The sequence below is a fragment of the Lepidochelys kempii genome, chromosome 22 (genome assembly GCF_965140285.1).
Source record: "Lepidochelys kempii isolate rLepKem1 chromosome 22, rLepKem1.hap1, whole genome shotgun sequence".
Taxonomy (NCBI): domain Eukaryota; kingdom Metazoa; phylum Chordata; order Testudines; family Cheloniidae; genus Lepidochelys; species Lepidochelys kempii.
In genome coordinates, this window is record NC_136401.1 from 15,870,435 (window position 1) to 15,891,174 (window position 20,740).

The window sequence follows — 20,740 nt, forward strand, 5'->3', positions numbered from 1 at the left end:
GACAGAGAAACACAGTGGCAAGAAAAAGTAACTTCCCCAAATGAACTGCATGCTGTACTTAACACACCAGCCACTGACGGAACAATAACGATGCTGCTTAATCTCCTTCCCTGCATTTGCTAAACACGTCTTGAGTGATAGCATGAGGGATTTGCATTTCCAGCCTCCTTTGTTTCTGTGCGGGCATCTGCTGGAGGTTCTGTAGCAGCTTTGAACCTCTAACAGCTGGTTTATCAGGTGTGCGAGGGAGGGGGCGGTCTGATCCAATCAGAACCACCTCAATCCATGGGAGCCTTTCTAAGCACCTCCCTCTAAGAAGGCTAGAAGGGGGGGGGGGAAGTGAACAGCTCGTTATTTTTATCCGAACACTCTCATGATGCAATAACACAGACTGCCAAGTTATGTGCGATAGGTGTGGATACAAAACAGTGATATGTGTAATGACACCAGTCAGTGGTTACAGATTAGTTCCCTAGAGGGGCATCTGTAGGTCTGAATCTGCCTGAACAAAATGCTTAGAGGCCATCACAAGAGCAGGTAAGGTGTGGGCAGGGACTGTCTTTTCATTCTATGTTTGTAGGTAGCAATGGGGTCCATGCCCACGACCAGGCCTCCTATGTGATACAACAACACAAATAAAAAAAAAAACCCACGCCTTTAGCCACCTCCCTGCAGCGGTCAGCTGGGGGACTCAGCCAAAGCTTTGGAATCCAGGCTCAGCACCCAGAAACGTGGGTGGTGGACATCTTGAGCTGGCAAAACCAGGCTGGCAATGGGGCTCCAGAGGCGTGGAACCCGGTAACAGCCTTCAAACATGCTAAGGGCTGATATAAAGAGGATAGTGATCAACTGATCTCTGTGTCCACTGAAGGCAGGACAAGTAGTAATGGGCTTTTTCAAGGGAGATTTAGGTTAGATATTAGGAAAAGCTTTGTAACTCTAAGGGGAGTTAAGCTCTGGACTAGGCTTCCCAGGGAGGCTGTGGAATCCCCACCACGGGAGGTTTATAAGAACAGGTTGGACAAACACCTGCCTGGGGTGATCTAGGTTTACACAGCCCTGCCTCTGTGCAGGAGGCTGGACTTGGTCACTCCTTGAGGTCCCTCCCCGCTCTGCATTTTTATGATCCTCCGATTGTGGGTCAGGCACTGGCCTGGTACTCTGAAGAGCCAGGTGCAATTCTTGTTCTGCCACAGATATCCTGCATGCCCTTGGGCAAGTCACATAGGCCTAGAACCACCCAAGGTAATTAGGCATCTAACTCCCATTGATTTCAATGGCACCTAAATACCTGTGAGGCTCTGGGCCTAGTCTTTCTGGGCCTTATTCCCATATCTGTAAGAAATACAGAGGTAATAGCCTGGGACGTGGTGAGGGTAAATACTCAGTGTGCTCTAAGATACTACAGTGCTGAGGGCCCTTTAATAAAACAGATTGTTTGAGCACTTTTAAGGTATGTCTACACTGCAGACTAAACCAAGTTTGAGCCCAAGTGCCACTTCAGTCCACAAGCACATCAGTCTGACTCATGTCAGCAAGCACCTGGGACCCAGATCTTAGGGGGTGGGTCAGAGTCTAAGTCCCGCTGTGGCTTGGGTCCCCTCATTTTCCAGTATGGATGCAGCTCAAACTGCAGATCCAAGTGAGAAGGTCTGCATAGTGCAGTATGGATGCATTAGCATGGCTGAGAGACTCAGGAGCAGCAACTGTAAACCCAGGTTTACAATGCAGTGTGGATGCTAATGCTTGGGCTGAGAAACGAGTCCACAAGCCCGGACCAAGGTTTACAATACAGTGGAGACATATGCCTGAGTTTCATTCAATTCTTTGGCAGCTAGAGATGGACCCTGTGAAAATCTTTTCCAAGATGTTCTATATACACCAGCCAGTCCCTCCCTGGAGTTTGACTTTATTAATAAAGAAATCCATAGACTTTTAAGACCATGATGATTGTTTAGTTTGATGTCCTGAATATTACAGCCAGATAATCTCACCAAGTGGCTCCTGCGTCAGGCCCATAACTTCTGGGGATGCTAGAGCATCTCTTTGAGAAAGATATCTAATCTTGATTCAAAGATTTCAAACACTGGAGAATTCATCATATCCCCCAGTAAATTGTCCCCATGGTTAATTGCCTGCACTGTAAAAAAAAAGAGGGAGGGGTGCCTTATTGCTAGCCTCAATTTGTCTCACTTCAGCTTTCAGTGACAATCGTGTTCTGACGTTGTCTGCTAGATGAAAGAACCCTCTACTATCAAAAATATCTCCCCCATGTAGGTACTTACAGACTGCAATCAAGTCTCCTTTTAACCATCTCTTTGAAAAGCTAAATAAATGGAGCTTCAGTCTCTGTAAGACAGGCTTTCCAGACCTCAAATCATTCTTGTAGCTCTTCTGTAAGCCCTTTCCAAGTTGTGAACATCCCCTTTGAAGTATGGACACCAGAACTGCATGCAATATTCTGGTATTGTCTGACTACTGCTATATGCAGTATCACTCCCTACTTCTAGTCAATATTCCCCTGCTTACACAGCCAGGAACAGCATTTGCTCACTTAGCCACCACATTCCACTGGGAGCCCACGTTCAGCTGCTTTTTGGGAAGATAAAGTTTATCTCAAACCTCCCATCCTGGCTTGGCAGCTCCCAGAGTTCCTCTCTGGGCTGCTCAGCCTCCCCCCAATCATCTCTCCCCAGAGACTTACTACCACTTCACTTATATCCATGGGATAATGAGCCACCTGACTCAGGTGAGTCAGAAAAAAACACTTTTCCAGCAGAATCAGCACCTGTCATCCAGGTGGGGAGTTTGAGACAACCACTGCCTGAATTTTACAGGCTCAAACCAGAACATCTGGAACTGGATCCAGCTCTGAACTGCAAACACATTCAGCGTTCGGAAGTATTGAGACCCATGGGTTTGCTTTTGGGACTTCTCTATCCCTAGTCTTAGCATTAGCAGTTGAAAGCTAATGACTCTGAATTTTTCCATTGATAGTAATAATCTGTCATAGAAAATGTGATGAATGTTGACATCTTAAAACAGAAAAGATGCAACTTTCTGAACTGTTTGCAACACATTATAGAAATACATTCTGTGGGACTATTAAATATGGGGATTATTGACTGGATAAGCAGCAGCTCAATGGACTAGCTTGCAAAATATGTCTTCAGACAATTCTTAAAATGCAGATTAATTAGCTAACAGACCAGAACAAGATATTTTTCACAGAGTTTTTAATGATCTGTTACATAAACAAATATCCAGACAGTTTTGTTTACATTTGTATTGGCTGCAACCTTCTTCAATAAGCAAGCAGTGACTGAGAAGATTAAAATCTTGTTTAATGCTTGCCAGGAATTATAACACACAGGCACGTCAGCCCAGTTCACAGAAAACCAGCTCTCTCCAGAGCCCATCATCAAACTTCTACTGCCACAGGATTCTCACCCTCGGCTATGTTTCCAGATTTGAAATCTGAGCCCTCACCATGTGTTGATAAAGGCCTATCTTTTGATGTTTAATTAGACTGCTAATATTCAACTAGCATCTCAGTCAGCCCCCATTGAAGTGGACAGGGCATGTCAGATCTCAGAGCTAGGGTTTCAAGCTCTCTGCAACCTCAGGCAAACATCACTTGCGTCAGTTACGCTTGGGTCACATTTTGAAGGTTTTCACAGATTTTTAAGGGCAGAAGGGACCTTCACCGTTATGATCTCCTGTATAACCCCAGGTCAGAGAACCTCACCCAGCAGTTCCTGCATCAAGTCCAGAACTTTTGATTGAATTATAGCAGATCTTTTAGAAAGAGATCCAGCTTTGATTTAAAGACTGCAAGGGATGGAGAATCCACCGTATTCCCTATGTAAACTCTGCCAATGGATAATTACTTTCACTGTTAAAAATTTGTGCCTTATTACCGGCCTGAATTTGTCTAGCTTCAGCTTCCAGCCATGGGTCTTTTTATGCCTTTGTCTTTTCACTTTTCTTTTCAGCAGGCAAAGCTCCAATAAAACATTAACATATTCACTTGCACATACTTATTACTTAGTCAGGATCAAGTTAATATTCAGAAGAACCTGACTAAAGATTCTGGCTTGCTGGCTAGGGAGCCCTCCTCCTCCAAGTACACTAAAAAGGATACACCTACCTAGCCTCTTTTTGATGCTTCTCTTGTGTATGTCTCGGTCCATTACAAGGACAGGCCATATTTATGCCTTTCTCTGCTAGATTAAAGAGCAGTTTACTCTCACAACCAGTGCAACGTGGGTGTAAAATGCTCTTTTTCTAACCTGGTTGTGTTTCACTCCAGCTTTCCACTAGTGTAAATGAGAATGCAAGGTCGAGGACAATGATGAATTAGGCCCCCCACACAGGCTCTCTGGAACAAGCAACCAGCTTGTGCAATGGGAAGAACAGGAATAAGGAGGGAGCACGACAGGAACTCCTGTAGAGCCAGGACCCAGGAACTATAGAGTTGTAATCTGAGCTCTGCCATCAGCTCAGTGAATTGCTCTAGGTAAGTCACTTAAAGCATTGCTCTACCATCGAAAGAGACTATGGCTCCTCCTTAGCCATCTTGGGTGAAATTCATCCCAACACAGAGAGCCAGCACAAGGCGTTGGTGACCTGTGATAGACAGGAGGTCAGATTGATGATCTGGTGGTCCCTTCTGACCATAAGCTCCATGAGTCTATGTGAATCCTCCTTTAACTCTCAAACCAGGGTGTAAGTGGGACGCTGGTGATGCTTTCTGAACGGGGGAGTGAGGCCGGTCAAAAAATTTCCATTCGAATTTTTGTTTTTCTTTTTGCAGAATGGTCCGTTTTCCTCCAAAAATTTGAACTGTTCATTGGAAAAGCAAAAATTCTTTGGTTTTCAACAAAAGGTTGCAATTTTCTGTGGAAGGGAAATAAGCTTGTAGAGGGGTGAATATTACCTCTCACGTAAGAGCTGCTGCGTTTAGTGCTAAACCTGAGTGTTTATCATGACAGAACCAGCACAACCCTGGGAGAGAACGCTTACCAGCAATGGGGCTCGAACCAAACGGACACAGGGCAAGGCTACAGGGCTGGCAGCATGTCGGGGGGAGGGGGGAGAGATCAAAAACCCAGCAACATCTTTTTACTTGTAAACTGGGCAAATTTGTTCTGGAGTTATCGAGACACCACTCAACTGGTCTATTTTACACAGGCGTTTCCCAGAGTAGGATTATATTTTAATCACTCTGTGCCTCACCTGTCGAGGGGCTAATATCTCGGACCTATCCGCCTTACAGGGGAGTTGTGAAAATTCCTTAGTTAAGGTTTGTACAGGGCTTTGAAGTTCTGAAGCTTGGAATAAACACCGAGGTCAACATATAATGATTTTGGATTTCTTGGTTCCCAAACTTTACAGACCTTGGTGGCTCATTTTCAGAGGTGCTGAGCACCTGCATGTCCCACTGAGACTGGAGTTCTCACTGCTTAGTGTCACAGTTTTGAGGAAACTGAAGCTCTGAACCGCTCTGCGGTCTGCTTGAAAACAAGCAACAAAAGGTCTACACGTATACTTAAGCTTACCAGAGGTCCCTCAGTCTTTCCTCTGGGGACCCTGACCCTTCAGCAGGGTCTGCCTCTCTTGGTTAACAGTCCATGTCAGTTTGCTGGACCAAAATGAGGGGTCCCCATTAAGCATTTGACCCTGGGCCTTTATATCACCAGCTCTTTGCTTCCTGGATCTCTTGACTCTGGTTTCAACCAGTCTATGAAATTCATCCCAGCAGGTGCTCCTTCTCTGGAGCTGTTTACCTATCCCATGGATGATAAGCAGTAATTACTGACCGTTAATTCTAGTTTCTGGACGGAGCTCAGCAACCCCCTCAACCAGCCAGCATACAGACCGTGGCTCACAGAGATACAGGTAGCATTTACCCAGATAACATTTATGCAGCGGCTTCGATAGTCTCCAGATACGCTGGCGTTCACCACATCTGTCACACTGAGCACCTCTGAAAATCAGGCCCAGCTAGGGTAGCCATTCCCAGGATTCGGGTTTTTGTTTTGTTTTGTTTTTAAGACAGCTGTCCCAGGAAATCTGCAAGGCTGCTCAGTACACGCTGCCAGCTCATCAATTTTATGGACTCAGGGTCACCCCAGATATCCTGGGTCTTTTGCACATCAGTGGTGGCAACCTAGGCCCATGACAGTTTAGGCTGGGCACCCCAAAATTCCACAAAAAATGGAGATGTAAGGGCCAGAGGCTCCCCTCCTTTGCCCCAGTGTCAGTCTGGAGTGACTTCCCCGACATAAATGGTGTGCGAGACGCATCCATCTGTAAGTATTCCTCACGATGATGAATGGACCGATCCATTTGCTTCCTGTTGTTTCTTGATGCCAAATCCCATGACAATGACAGGACGGAAAAGCCACCTTTGAAAAGCAGTAAAATCCTCACTGAACTGTGGTGAATGCCCAAGCAACCGTGGGTGGGAAATCTGTATTATGATGACTTTCTGCTCAAGGGGGGGCCGAAACCTTGCATGACTCGTTTGTGCCTGGAATGAATTTTTGCAGACTCGTTGTAAACCTTTGAGAAGCAGGGTTTATAAGGTTACAGCAGCAGTTCCATTAACTCTAGCCTGGCTAGGGACTGCCAATGTGATATACGCTCCCTATTTATGCATAGAGACATACGTATGAAATGAAGTCAAGACAAAGCTTTTTTGCTTTATTTCCACATCACTGTGCTGGATGCTAAGCTAACCAAATACACTAAAAAGGGAGGAAGGATGGAAGAGGGGGGAAAAGTGTATGTCTGGCTCTTTCCCTCATGAAGGATGCAAATCAATTCCGCAGACTTTAAAGCAGCTTGATTTCAGTAGAGATGCAAATCCCCGCATGCTGGATGGCTCACTGGGTGCTCAGTTGAGACATGGGCTGGAAATTACATTATGCAGCTGCTTCTTTGCAGAATAAGCCTTGCAACTCCATCCCATCACCTGGCCGGGATCTGATATGGGGATTTGCAGCTGAGCAGGAGAAAAAAAAAATGTAAAAGCTGTATAAATCCCCCATGTTTCTGGAGATAAAGCATTATCTTCGGAACCATTTAGGGGAGCAGTCCCAAGAGTCTCCTCTTAAACACACATCTGGTTGTCCTGTTCACTGCTTCAGAGGACTCACCTGTTGGCTTTCTGCACCATTACCTCTCCTCCCCTGCAAGCTTCACACTATGCAGAAACCAAGGTTGGGAGTGAACACTGGAAAAGACATGGGGGATTTGTCATACTACTGTCAACTCCCTAAGTACTAACAGAGCACCCCATCAAGCACAGCATCCTGATTCTTGCAGTGCCAAGTCTCTGCTGTGCCAGAGGAAACCCTCTGGTGCTCCTCAGCCATGTATCGACCTGTCTGCAACGCTGTAGGTGGTCTTTGGGTGGGGAATTCCCTTCCTAATACCTAGGGCAACCACAGAGCTCAACGTTCTTTACTGTAGAGAGATCCATTTTTTTGGCTAAAACTTTTCTCTTTTCCCTGGGAAAAAACACAGATTCAGCATCACCGAAAGGTTTCAGCGAATTGTTCATATATTTATAAAAAGAATAAAAGATCGGAAAAGTCAAAACGTTGCAACATTTTTTTAAAGGTTTTGATTTTTCGGTCCAACATGACTTCGGTTGAAAATTTCCTTCCGTTTGATTTAAAAGATTAAAAACACTTGAAATCAAACCAAAACTTTGGCATACGTATTCTTCTTCATCGTTTTGGGTCACCAAAAATTTTTCGGTTTGGGCCAACCGGAACTTTTCTTTTCTTTTGTTTTCTTTTTTGAACTACCAGAGAACCAAAAACAAAGAACGGTCGTTTGCACGGTTCTACTCTTTACCAAGGAAGAGATGATGGATGGGGAAACTGAGGCACAGGAAGGCGACGTGACTTGCCCTAAGTCAGCCAGCAGGCCATTGGCAGAGCCACAAACAGAACCCACATTTCCTGACTTCTAATCCAGTGCTCTATCCACTAGATGCTACTGTCTCCCCCCTTTACTGCTGTCCTCTAGGCTTTGTTAATATCTGCTCTGCCCCCGGTTATCAAGATTAGCTCAGATGAGGCCATCTGCTGCAAGGTCAGAATCTCTTTCCATGCTAACTTTCTTTCACAGTGCTCCCACACAGTCTATTTGCCTTTTAAACTACTACTGCATGCAGAACAGGTTATCTTCCGATTGTTCCTATGTCTCTCTGTTCCTCGGAAGATCCCACAGATTCACAGCCTGCCTGCCTCCGGGAGAGAAGATTCAGACTGCTTTTTCCAGCGTGCATTACTTTGCACATTTATTCCAGTTAAATCCCAGCTGCCAGCGTGCTGACCAATCCCCTGATGTGCTTCTATCTAGCGGCTGTGCCTCTGAAATCTCCTCAGCGTTTAGTAACCAAAGCGAGTTCTTTCCAACAGCAAAATTGTCTCCTACCCCATCTCTGGTCCACTTCCTCCTCCGAATCATTAAACATAATAAACAGCTCCAGTGTCTATGCAAGGACCCCGCTCCCACCCACCAATAACCTCTTTGCCCTCTGAGCAGCAGCCTCCCATTACAGCTTCATTTTCTGTTACTTACCTAGTTAAACCACCACCAGACTTTGCCCCTTAACCTGTGGTTATTTATTTGCCCCACTCTATTATTTATCTCCTTTAATAGTCTCTTATGAAGGACATAATGGAAAGCTGGATGAAAATCCAAATAAATTGTGTCAATTGGGTCATCATCAGCTCTCCTGTTTCATTAACTTGCCCCGTAATCTCTACCAGGTTAAAGGGACAGATTTCCGCCCTTGTCCATGTTGGTTTGACTGTGCAGGTTCGGCAGATCCAAGTATTTGAGCCTTCATTAGACTGTCAGTTGCCATGGAACAGAAATGAGATTCACTGGGCTAATTTCCTGGAACTTCTGTTTTTATTTTACTTTTTAAAGGCATCACGGGCCAAAGTCATCCCTGCTGCAATGCCATTGGCTCCATGGAGCCGATCCCCACAACAGTATCCTTCTAGCCTCAGGAAGAATTGCCACTTTCAAGTTAATACCGCAGAGCCATGTTAATATCTCTGCTATTTCACACTTTATTTCCCACAGAGCCCTCAGATGAACCATCAGGGTCCTGCTGATTTACAGCACCCAAGTTTCTCAAGTCGCTCCATTACTTCCTCTTTAGAGAGCTCACCTAGCTGTTAATTTCCTGTGAATGGGAATTTCTCCAGCATCCAGATGCAAAGGAATCCTTGTACTTCCCCTCCACCCACCTCCTCCCTTCATTTTCCTCTTCCATTGTTCCTTGCACAAACTTTTGCCCCTAGGGGCTACAGTCACCTTTGCAGCCTTTTAATGTATTCCCCGAATTTTGTATTAGTCTCCTCCATACCACTGCATATATAGGGCCAGATCTGCAGCTGGTTTCAACTGACTTAGCTGCACTGATGTTGTCATTTGATCTGGTCCATACTCTTACCTCTCTTCACCATTGGCATTGCCCTTGCACTCCAGTCTACGGTCTTCAGGCGAGCTTTCTACTCTACGAGAATGCCTTTTTCGAGGCCTAATAAACTGGCCCACTTGTGGCAGAGTAACTAGCTAATAAGACAGGCTTCAGAGTAGCAGCGGTGTTAGTCTGTATTCTCAAAAAGAAAAGGAGGACGTGTGGCACCCTAGAGACTAACAAATGTATTTGAGCATAAGTTTTCTGTAGCTCACGAAAGCTTATGCTCAAATAAATCTGTTAGTCTCTAAGCTGCCACAAGTACTCCTTTTCTTTTAGCTAATAAGAGAGGGACTGCAGGTCAGGACTCCTACATCCAATCTGATTTTACCTCTCTCACTGGCTCGCTTCCCTTGAATAAGTCACTTCACCTCTCTGTGCTCCCATTTCACTGTGTGTAAAAAGGGGAGAAAGACACTCACCCTCTTTTGTAAATTACTTTGCAAGGAGTGCAGGGAAAGTACCACAGTGATGCTCAGTGTTCTTCACACCAACTCTGCAGCTTTCTATTTGCCTGTGGGTTTTTTTTTGTTCTCTGACATCTACAAAGCTTCAGTACCTCGACTGCCACGTCCCTAAATAACTCTTTGGGCTGCTTGTGGGAGGCTTAACATTGGTCTGTTTCTCCACTTTTCCCATCAGCCTCCAGTCAACCAATTTCCTCAACATTTTCAAACTGCCCTTTTATAGTTTGCCATCATTGCTTTATCCCTAAGGGAGTCACTCACGATTACATAAAATACAATCGTGCCATGGTCACTCGCCAACAGAGCTGCTAAATCCACATTCTTGTCTATTACAAGAAGCTAAATCAAGAGTTACCATAGGTACCAAAACAGGCTGCTCTAAAAAGCAGCTGTTTATTAATGCCATAAATTGTTCCTCAAATCCAGGCCCAACATACCAGACAGTGTGTTAATATTGGGGTAGTTAAAACTGTTAATTAGGTTCCATCAGATTTTGAAACTTTTCACCTATATGAACACACCAAGTTCTTTATTGTTCTGAGCTGATCCCCAATGCTGCACTCCTAGAATTATATTAATATTTCCACTAACAGGGACTTATAACCAAATAAATTGGACTCCGTGGCCTCCTCTGCACAGGAATAACCTTACGATAGTATCTGGAGTCTGTTTTCTGAATACAGAAATTCCCCATTCGGATAACTGAGTTTCCCATTCCCTTCAGCAAGGAATCACCAATATTCCACAGATTTCTCTCAACCCACTGAGTCTAGGAGATACCAGTTATGCTGTTCTTAGACAAGAATTACAGTTGCTCCCCAGTTGAAGCTCTGGGTTAGCATAGACAGCTGAACATTTTGTGAGAAGCCCCCAGCATGGAATGGAGGCACTTCTGAAAAGGCTAATGTAGGGGCTTACGGCCTTCTATCTAGCAGCTTAAGAAAGCTGGGGTGCGATTTTTATATGTGCTCAGCACTCACAACTCCAGCTTAGGTCAACGGGAGAGGAAGGTGCTCAGCACCTCTTGCGAATCAGCCCTTTGGCTTTCAGGACTTTGTTCCCCTATCAAACCAGGATACACCATAACCAGCAGTCCCACACACACAACCCAGCACTCGCTCTTGCATTCATGGGATCCAACTGCCAAAGGCAGCTGCTCTCTTGCGGTTCTTTTGTCACTAGGGGATAAGAAGAGAGGCAAGGATTCTGGGAAAACAACCTGAGAAGCAGGGCAGTCTTGCAGTTAAGGCACAGAGGACTAGGACTTGAGAGACTCAAGTTCAACCTGCAGATCTGCCAGACTCACTGTGTAACCTCATTCTTTCTGCCATCTGTAACATGGGGATCACAACACGCTCTCACCCCTTGTCTGTTTAGGGTGAATGCTCTTTGAGGCAGGAACTATCTTATTCCGTCTATGTACAGACCCCGCACAGTGGGGCCCTAATTTTGGTTGAGGCCTCTGGATGCTACTGCATTACTAATCAGCAAGTCAAGAAGTCCATTACACAGACATTAGACAATGAACATCACTTCTCCTCCCACTTCCATACCTCCTTCTCGGGTGCCCACTAAGCCCAGAATGACCTCCCTTCCAATGGTTAAAGTAAATTGAAAGCAGAGCGGGAGCACGACCCCTCTGGACTGGGGAGATAGGCCCACTTCCACTCCCCCTTGCCTGCAGCCCTCCTCCATTCTATCCCACCCTCTCTGCTTTCAAATCCCATCTCAAAATCCACCCCCTTTCACTAAGGTCAATGCAGGATAGGGGGTTAACGGTGTTCAGTGCCTCACAGGATAGGGCTCCATTTAAGCCTCTCGCCTTATTAGTAACATGCTCATTTAAATATTATTTTTAATTAACAGTTTGCCTTTCAACTGGCTTCCCCTATATTTTAATCAGCCTATTTTATCCATTTCTTATCCAAGTAAATTCTCCTCTTTACTTCAGTCCTTAATGCTAACTGATTCAGTGCAGTGGGGGAGGTTTAGATTGGATATTAGGAAAAACTTTTTCACTAAGAGGGTGGTGAAACACTGGAATGCGTTACCTAGGGAGGTGGTAGAATCTCCTTCCTTAGAGGTTTTTAAGGTCAGGCTTGACAAAGCCCTGGCTGGGATGATTTAACTGGGAATTGGTCCTGCTTTGAGCAGGGGGTTGGACTAGATGACCTTCTGGGGTCCCTTCCAACCCTGATATTCTATGATTCTATGATTCTAAATGTGTATTTACTCCTCTTCCCTACTTTCTCACCTCTGTCACTTTCAGCTCCTTCTCTTTCTACTTTCTCATTTTCTCTCCTTCCCATTTCTTCACTGACAGGAGGACCCATCCCCAACCCAGGCAATCTCTTTCCACCCCCAAGGAGCCAACATTCATTGTGGGTTCCTGACACAAACTTCCAACTTTCCATCAAGCCAGAGGAATTGGATGCCCTTCCTGCTTCTCAATTCTTCTGGCCCTTAACCATTCAGAAAGCAGTTTTTCCCCCCAGGTAAGGACCGTTCAGCAACTGGACTGAAACATCCCTTGTGATTCCAAAGGGACAGAACTTGGCTGGAATGGACATAGCAAAGAGGCTACTGGACAAGGACTGACCCTGTGGTTCTTCCTCCCAGACTAATACAGCCTAGAGTCAACAAATGGGATCTTCCCATAATCCTGGCTGATTCTTAACTCAGTAGGTAATTGCTCACCTACTGCTCTATTAGAGGGTTACGTAATCAGTATGCACATGGGATTGTGCAGATGGGATCTCTTGACACACTTTAGTATATAGATAACAAAGTTGTTCCAAGGCGGTAATATGTACAACTGCCTGGATCCTCCTTTGATGAGCTCTCTGAAGACCAACTCCCTTAAATTATCCACCACTCTCCTACCAATCACCAAATGTTTTTTGGCTTCTGGGTATTTAGGTTCACATGACTATGAGTGACATACACAGCTCAGTTTTTCTTCACACAGACATTGGTAAAGAAAATCTTCAGCAAGAAACATCCAGTCAACAGTAATGAAGTCATTCCTAAGCGCTGCAGCACACATGCTGAAATCCCAGCACACAGCAAGACTTTACAGGTGGCCTGTCCTCTGGATGAGAGGAAATTTTGCTGGACAGATCACACCCTGGTCATCAGGTGCATCTCCCTCCCTTCCAATCCCCAACCGAGGAGCTGGAATTGGCATTTCCCTGATCTCAGCCTGTGGCTCATTATTTTGAAGATTTTCAACCTTTCATGGAACCTGCCTCTAAAAATGGAAGTGGTGGAGAGGATCTGTATTAGGAGCGAGTACGCAAAGGGTTAACAGACTACATTTTAAAACATCTCTCTCCAAGGATTTCATGCAATTCATTTTGTGCTGCTGAAAGGTTCCAAATGGACAATGTACGCCCACTTTATCTCCAGAACGGAGGAGGCTCTGACAGTGCAATTTTCCTCCATGCCAGCACTAACTTTAGTAGTCCGGTCTCCATGGCCCATTCATCCACTGCTTTCTTCCAGGGGTACTAATTTATGTCCGGTCTGGTGATGTAAAAGCCTGTCCGCCAGGAAATAGATTAAGTCAAACAATTCTTTTCACACACACCACCAAACAGCACTTTGGCAGTTTTCAGTCATTATTAATCTGGACTGGATTTGAACCAGCGGCCTGCAGGTGAAAGGTTCAGTAGCTCATTACCTCTCTTCCCAGCCAGCCAGTTCCTCTAAAATACAACAGTTACACTAACATGCATATGTTAAAACGGTCTTATGTCAAGAAAGCTTTTAAAGTATCCTGCCTTGGCACTGCAGGAGACTAGCTGCAGATTCATCTAACAAAGCCCTTTTCTATTCCTATGTGAAATGTAGCAAAAGAAAAGCCCCGGCACAAAAATAGCAAGTCTTGTTACCAGCAGCCTCCTACCTGCACACACATGCCTTGGTGGCTAAGGGATTTGGCTCCTGCTAGTGGTTCGAAAAGGAGAATTCTGCAGCAGGTTGTGGGTATTAGGCACCAGTTCCTGCTGGAAGTAAGAATAGAAGGCTCTCCCCTGCTAGCTAGCCACAGCAAGATATAGACACTAGGTACTGGCTCCTGAAGCATTTGGAAGAGGAGACTGTCCTGCTACAACAAGATATAGGCACTTAGCAACTACTTCCTGCTGGAGGCTAGAAGGGGCAATTCTAGCCTGGATGCTGTTGCTGCAGGACGTGGGCATTGGCTCCTGCTGGAGGCTGGAAAGGGACGGGACATTGCCCTGGATGCTACTGCAACAAGACCTGGGCATTGTACACTGCCTCCTGCTAGAGGCCTGGAGGCAAAGCACAGCTCCCGTACGCCCAGGCAATAGCTCCTCAACAGGAAATGAGCAAAGTGCTGAAAATTAAACAAGCCCAGACTGAGTAATGTGTGCATATTAGATTAACTCTCCTGAGGGTCGCGACCTTGAGGAATGAATCCTGCCAGTTTGGGAAAATAATAAACCTGATTAATGATGAGCAATGCGCAGCATCTACAGCAAACATCCTCCCCCCCTCCCTCCGCCCAAAAGGCTCCCGTTCAGAGTTGCAGGACATGCTTGAGATGAAGCATCTCTGTTACGGCAGAATAAAGCTGGGCCTAGGGAGGCTTTTGGAATACCTCTGCACCTTGCAAAGCTACACTATTAACAAGGGGCTGCACAAGGATTACTCCTGCATTCCCAGGTAACCTTCTCACACACGGAGAATGAGGTATCCCAGATGGAAATCATGGACAAACTCACCCCTGGTGTAACTCCATTGAATCCAGTGAGGTGACATTATGGATTAGTTTGACCCCATCTTCCTAACCCAAAGACACTGGGAAAATAGTCATCTAAAGGTATTTACAAAAACACCAGTGCCTGCAATCTCTGGGCACTAAAATAGCCACTTCCAACTACCTGGTAAGCATCCACCTCAGCCAGCTCTGCTCCTGGACTCTGTGAAACTACCATGCGCTTCCCACGATATCAGGAAAGTGAAGTCATGTCAAGGTAACCCACAGGAATTGGGCTCTGTGCTTTATTCCTGCTCTCCTCAGGTTTCGGCTTTGCTGAAGGCTAGGGTACAGAGCTCAGTTATTTACAACTCTTGATATGCTAAAGTATTGTGATCACAAATAATCTGTTGCCATGGCTGGTGGGAGAGTCCTTGACTAATAGATGGTATAATGGATAACAATGTAGTTGGGAAGCATTCATGCAATGGTACATTTCTGTTGGTTAAATCTTTTAAAAACAGTTTAGATTGTGAAGTCATTACAAGTCCACACAGGATGCCAGAGTCCTACAGGGGCGGGAAAGAGAGCTCTCCTGGCCACCCCTTCTCCAGGAAATATAGATCAGGACATTTTCAGGAGCCCTGCCATGGAGACGGTGTCAGGAGGTGTCCCACTGCTCACAACCCCCAGGTCAGCCACAGAGGAAGGGTGGTTGCTCAGAGAAATAGATGCCACTTGAAAGACTCTTCATAAGTGACCATGAATTTCTAGCCTGCCGTGCCATCCCTCCATCCATCTTTCCCTCACCCACCAGCTGCCATGCCTCCATCCCATTCCTCCGTTCACTATTTACTTCTCCAACCACACCACCCACCACCACTGCATCTTCTTCTTCTCCTTCCAAAACTCCCTCCCACCCCATCCTTCTCTCTTCCACCTATTCATTTCTCTCTCTCCCCACTCCACGCCCCCTTCATCCTTCACCCCCATCCCTCTCCAGAACATCCTCCCAGCCCAGCCTCTCCCCTATAGCATCACGTCCGGGGGGGGGGGTATCTTCCACAGTATCTATTTGTATTAACAGGTAATTTTTTAAACATTTTTTATGATCATTAGGAAAGATCTGGTGGAAATCGGAGTCATTTCAAACACTCCACAGACCTACCCCCTGGGGGAGTTCAGCGCCTGCTTCTCACCTCCCCAGCCATGGCACAGCCAGCTCCTGCAGTCCAACCTCTTCCAAAAAGACGATCACACAACTGGACCCAGTTTTCCGTCTCCCCTTCCTCCCTTCCACCCCCCCCCCCCCATCCTCTTCTCCCAGCTAATCCAGGGACCCTGGAGTTGCTTCTTCATTTCTTAGCCACCATCCCCCTCCCGGGTAGATTCTGATGCGGACTCCCTCTCCCCCAGTTACCCTCCCCTCCTCCCCCCGGCGACTGGGCCCCCGGGGATGATCCTGAACCCCAGGGCAAAAGGTGGCCCCGATGCAGCGGGCACTGGGGATGAAGAGGGCAAGGGGGGTGGGGGACCCGAGAGGAGGCGCTGGGCAACAAAGGGGTCCGAGTGGGCGAGGGCGTAGTGCTCCAGCGGGCTCCGGGCAGGGCGCAGGCTGGATGGGGCGCAAGGAGGCAGAGCCCGGGAGAGGAACCGGGCGGGGACGAAGGTGTCTCTCCCCTGGAAGCGGCTGCAGGAGCCCGGGGCTGGGCGCGGGGCTGGGGCTGGCCGAGCCGAGCCGCATCGCGGGGGCCCCGCAGCGGCGGCCGGTCTCCTACCTGAGCGGCTCCCCGGGGCTCCGGGCTGGGCAGCCGGCGGGAGCCGGGGCTTTTCCCGCAGACTCGGCGTGATCCGGCGGCAGCACCAGCGGAGAGCCCGTGTCCGGCAGCACCGGGGAGGAGCGGAGGGAACAGGGGGGGCCCCCGGTGGAGACCGGGGGAACTGCACGGAGCCGGGGGGGTGCAGTGCCGGGGAGCTCGGCAGGGGCTGCTGTACCCGGGGAAAGGGGGGCAATTGGCGGGGGGGGTTGCAGTATCCGGAAGAAGGGGGGCTTCGGTGCACCCCCCCACCGAGGGGGACACCGGGGTGCAGTACTGGGAGGGGGGACGGTGGGGGTGCAGTACCGGGGGGCTCGGCGGGGGGGGTGCAGAACCCAGGGCAGGGGACACAGCGGGGGTTGCGGTACCGGGAGGAGGGAGGGTGCAGTACCCGGGGGGAGGGGCACGGCAGGGGGTGCGGTACCGGGAGGAGGGGGTGTGTGGCAGGGGGTGCAGTACGGGAGGAGGGGGCACGGCGGGGGGGGCAGTACAGGGAGGAGGAAGGGTGCAGTACCCTGGGAGGGGGCACGGCGGGGGAGAGCAGTATCGGGGGGGGGTGCAGTACCCGGGGGGGAGGGGTACGGCGGGGGGGCAGTACCGGGAGGAGGGGGGGCGCAGTACCCTGGGAGGGGGCCCGACGGGCGGGAGCCCTACCGGCAGGGTGAGTGCAGTACCGGGGGGAGGGGTACGGCGGGGGGGGGCAGTACCGGGAGGAGGAACACAGCAGGGGTGCAGTACCGGGGCGGAGGAGCACGGTGGTGGGAGGGGGGGGCAGTATCCTGGGAGGGGGCACGGCGGGGAGGGGGCAGTTCCCGGGGCGGAGGGGCACGGCGGCGGAGTACCGGGAGGAGGAGCACGGCAGGGGTGCAGTACCCGAGGGGGGAGGGGGCACGGCAGGGGGGGGCAGTACCCTGGGAGGGGTACCGCAGGGATGCACGACCCGGGAGGAGGGGCACGGCGGGGGGGGCAGTACCGGGAGGAGGAACACAGCAGGGGTGCAGTACCGGGGCGGAGGAGCACGGTGGTGGGAGGGGGGGCAGTATCCTGGGAGGGGGCACGGCGGGGGGGGGCAGTTCCCGGGCCGGAGGGGCACGGCGGCGGAGTACCGGGAGGAGGAGCACGGCAGGGGTGCAGTACCCGAGGGGGGAGGGGGCACGGCCGGGGGGGCAGTACCCTGGGAGGGGTACCGCAGGGATGCACGACCCGGGAGGAGGGGCACGGCGGGGGGGGCAGTACCGGGAGGAGGGGGGCAGTACCCTGGGAGGGGCACGGCGGGAGGGGCAGGACCGGGAAGAGGGGCAGTACCCGGGGGGGAGGGGCACGGCGGGGGGCAATTCCGGGGCGGGAGGGGCACCGGGGGCAGTACCCGGTGGCGCGGGGGAGCACGGAGCGCGCTCGGCCAGGGGAGCCCCCGTGCCCCGCTGCAGCCTTGCCCCGCGCGGGGGCCAGGAGTCGCCTCTGGAGAGGGGAGCGGGGGCCCCCTGCTGGAGCCAGGAGCCCGGCTGGGAAAGGTGGGTGAGGCCGCGGGGAGAGGGGAGCGGGGGAAGCCGGCTAGGACCCGAGGCAGCAGGGGCGAGCAGCGGGGCCCCCGGCGGAAGGATGCCCCGGTTCTCCGGGCAGGTTGTCTTAGGGAAATGGCCCCTGTAAAGAAGAACAAAAACCCGTGGCCTCGCTTTTCTAAAACGACCCGTGGCTCGGGAGGCCGGCTTGAGAGCCCTTGGAGGGGCCCGGCTTCGAGAAGTGTTGAGCCCCCACCCTGAGAAATCAGCACCCCTGGCCCAGGGGGCCGGAGCTGGGCAGCCCCCAGTAGTAACTGCTGTGGAGCCTTTGGGCTGGTATGTTGCAAACGATCGGATTTCCTGCCGGGCCACTGTTTCCTTCCCTCCCGCTGGAGGGGAGGGCTGGCGCTTTGGACACGACCGGCTTAAATGCCTTTGCTCACAGCCCCCCAAATCTTAACCTTCAAGGTGAACATCTCCCCGTCCCAGCACACAGTGCTGGGATGCCATGGGGCATTTCCACCCAAGGCAAAAACAATTCTTGCACCAATTGCTTGTCAGTAATACAGGCAGAGCAGATAGGAGTGGGCAGAACGGCGGCTTCTCTTACTGTAAAACAACCAAAAAAAAAAAAAATACCTGGTATCAGGCCCCAGGTCTGTAGTAACGCTGCTGTAAACAGCAATCCTATAGAGCAGTGCTGTCAAGTAGTGTAGTTTTGGTTTACGGGGTTTTGTTGACTAGTAAGAAACAAAGCTTTTATCCCTTCAATTAACTGGACTTGTGCATTAACAAAGAGCTATTATTTCAGACAAACTCATCTTCCCCTCCTGCTAGGACGAAACAGCATTGAGAGAGAGGAGAGGAAAGGGAACAGCTTTACTGGGGGGGCAGAAATGCCTCTGCCACAGAGACAAATTGCTCATAAGACCCACAGATAACAGCCCCCGCCTGCTTTGAACTCATCCCCTTCACACATCGTTTCTCTTAGGACAATAGCTACAAGTCCGTTACTCCTTGAATCATCCCTGAGCCTTTGCAGCAATGGGCCAGCCCAATCATTTATTATTCTCTGTATGAAAGAGTATTTCCCTCGGTCTGGGCTGCACTTGCTTTTCAGTTTCGTCTATGGCCCCCAAGCTCCTAGACTCTTGGCTGTCTGGGCTGCAGCACTGAGGAAAGTGGGGGATTGTACTGCCCTTTGAATACAGGGGGAAAGGCGGCAGGGCCATGCTGGGCAGAAAAGAAAATGAGTCTGGATAAAAGTAGAGGCTGGATAATTTTGTGACCAATAACAGCTTCTGCACTTAAAGAGGCTAAAAGAGGGAGGAATCACCATGGCCTGCTTCAGGGCATAAGGTGGCCCTTGCTGGAGTCAGGAAGGAATCCCCTCTATCTGCTCATTGTAGGCCAGATCCTAATGAGTGCTGAGTTCCTGCCACCCATCTTGGCATTTTCTGTCTTTGAAGTGGTTTGCTTTGCAACCTGGGTGTTCTCCAAATGTCGGTCTTTTGTACTCCATATGGATACATTCTCTGCTTTGTAGAAAGTCCTTCAACATGTTCTTGTGAGCTTCTGCCTTGGAAGTAGGGTTGTAAAAAGAAGTCTACAGAACTGGGAAGCTAATCCAAGGTCTTGACGTTAGAAAGTCTCAGGGTCAAATTCCCAACAGCTGTAAATCAGCATAGCTCCAGTGAAGTCATTTAGCTCTTTCACCTTACAGCAGCTAAGGATCTTTCCCTTAGTATTTAACAGAAGGGAGGTAGAGAGAGATCATTCCCCAGAAAGCAACATCGGAAAGACAAGTTCATGGCAGCAAAGGCCCTGGAATTCCAGGAGGACCCACAAGAGCTTGGCAAGGTGGGAAATTGAAACACAGAAATGCTGATATGAGTCTCTTGTTCTCCCATTTTCCCTTTTGCCCCTAAAGTGGTCTAGGCCAACAGGCAGGAGCCTTGAAGCAGGCTTTGAACTAGGACAGCTCATTGCCCTGTCTTCAATTTCCTTTGATTGCACCCTTACCGGAATAGACTGTGTTTTATTTAAGACACTTGGGGATCTCGGTTTGTTTTTGGGATCATTCAGGAGGGAAATTGTTGATAATAGGTGCTACCAGAATATATTTACAGAGACCAGAAGTGGGCCTGGGGGCCTATTGGGAGTGGTGCCATACAAAGACAGGAAGAGACAGATACCTGAGATAGGTAGAAAGACCATCCCTGCCCCAGAGACAGAAAGGTGGGCAAATAATGTCCTCAATCAGGGACTATCTGTGGCCTGGTCCACACTGAAAAGTTTGATCAGCATAGCTAAAGCAGTTAGGCGTGTGAAAAAGCTTCCCCTGACTAATATCGCTGAGCCCACAAAAGCCCCAGGGTAGACGCAGCAATGTTGAGGGAGAAGTTTTCTGAGCTTCTAGCCTATGTTTTTCAAAGAGAAGGTGTTCCTACACAGACAGAAAAACCCCTACCACCAGCATATACAGGGCATAGTTACAGCAGTGTGGTCTCTGGCGTGTAGACCAGGCCTAAGTTTAAGTCACCGATCACCATGCTCAAAGGCACCTACATTGTATGCATTGCAGTGACAGAGCTTTTGTGCTGTAACACAGATACTTCCCCTCCATCGCTGTAGGAATGGGTTTTCTGGTGGTGTAATGCATCCTCCCACCTGAGAGCTGGTAGCAAGGGCAATGACAGAATTCTTCTGTTGACTTAGCA

General features: G+C 49.1%; 1 protein-coding gene across 7 annotated transcripts in view; it reads right to left on the reverse strand.

The window, feature by feature from the left end:
- Positions 1–16,577, reverse strand: part of GRIK4 (glutamate ionotropic receptor kainate type subunit 4) — a 305,217-nt gene extending 288,640 nt beyond the window's left edge. For all 7 annotated transcript variants that reach the window (XR_013634901.1, XM_073321250.1, XM_073321247.2 and 4 more), the window contains exon 1: positions 16,483–16,577. The gene's annotated coding sequence lies outside the window, so the exon portion shown is untranslated. The remainder of the gene's footprint in view (positions 1–16,482) is intronic.
- Positions 16,578–20,740: the final 4,163 nt, after the last annotated feature.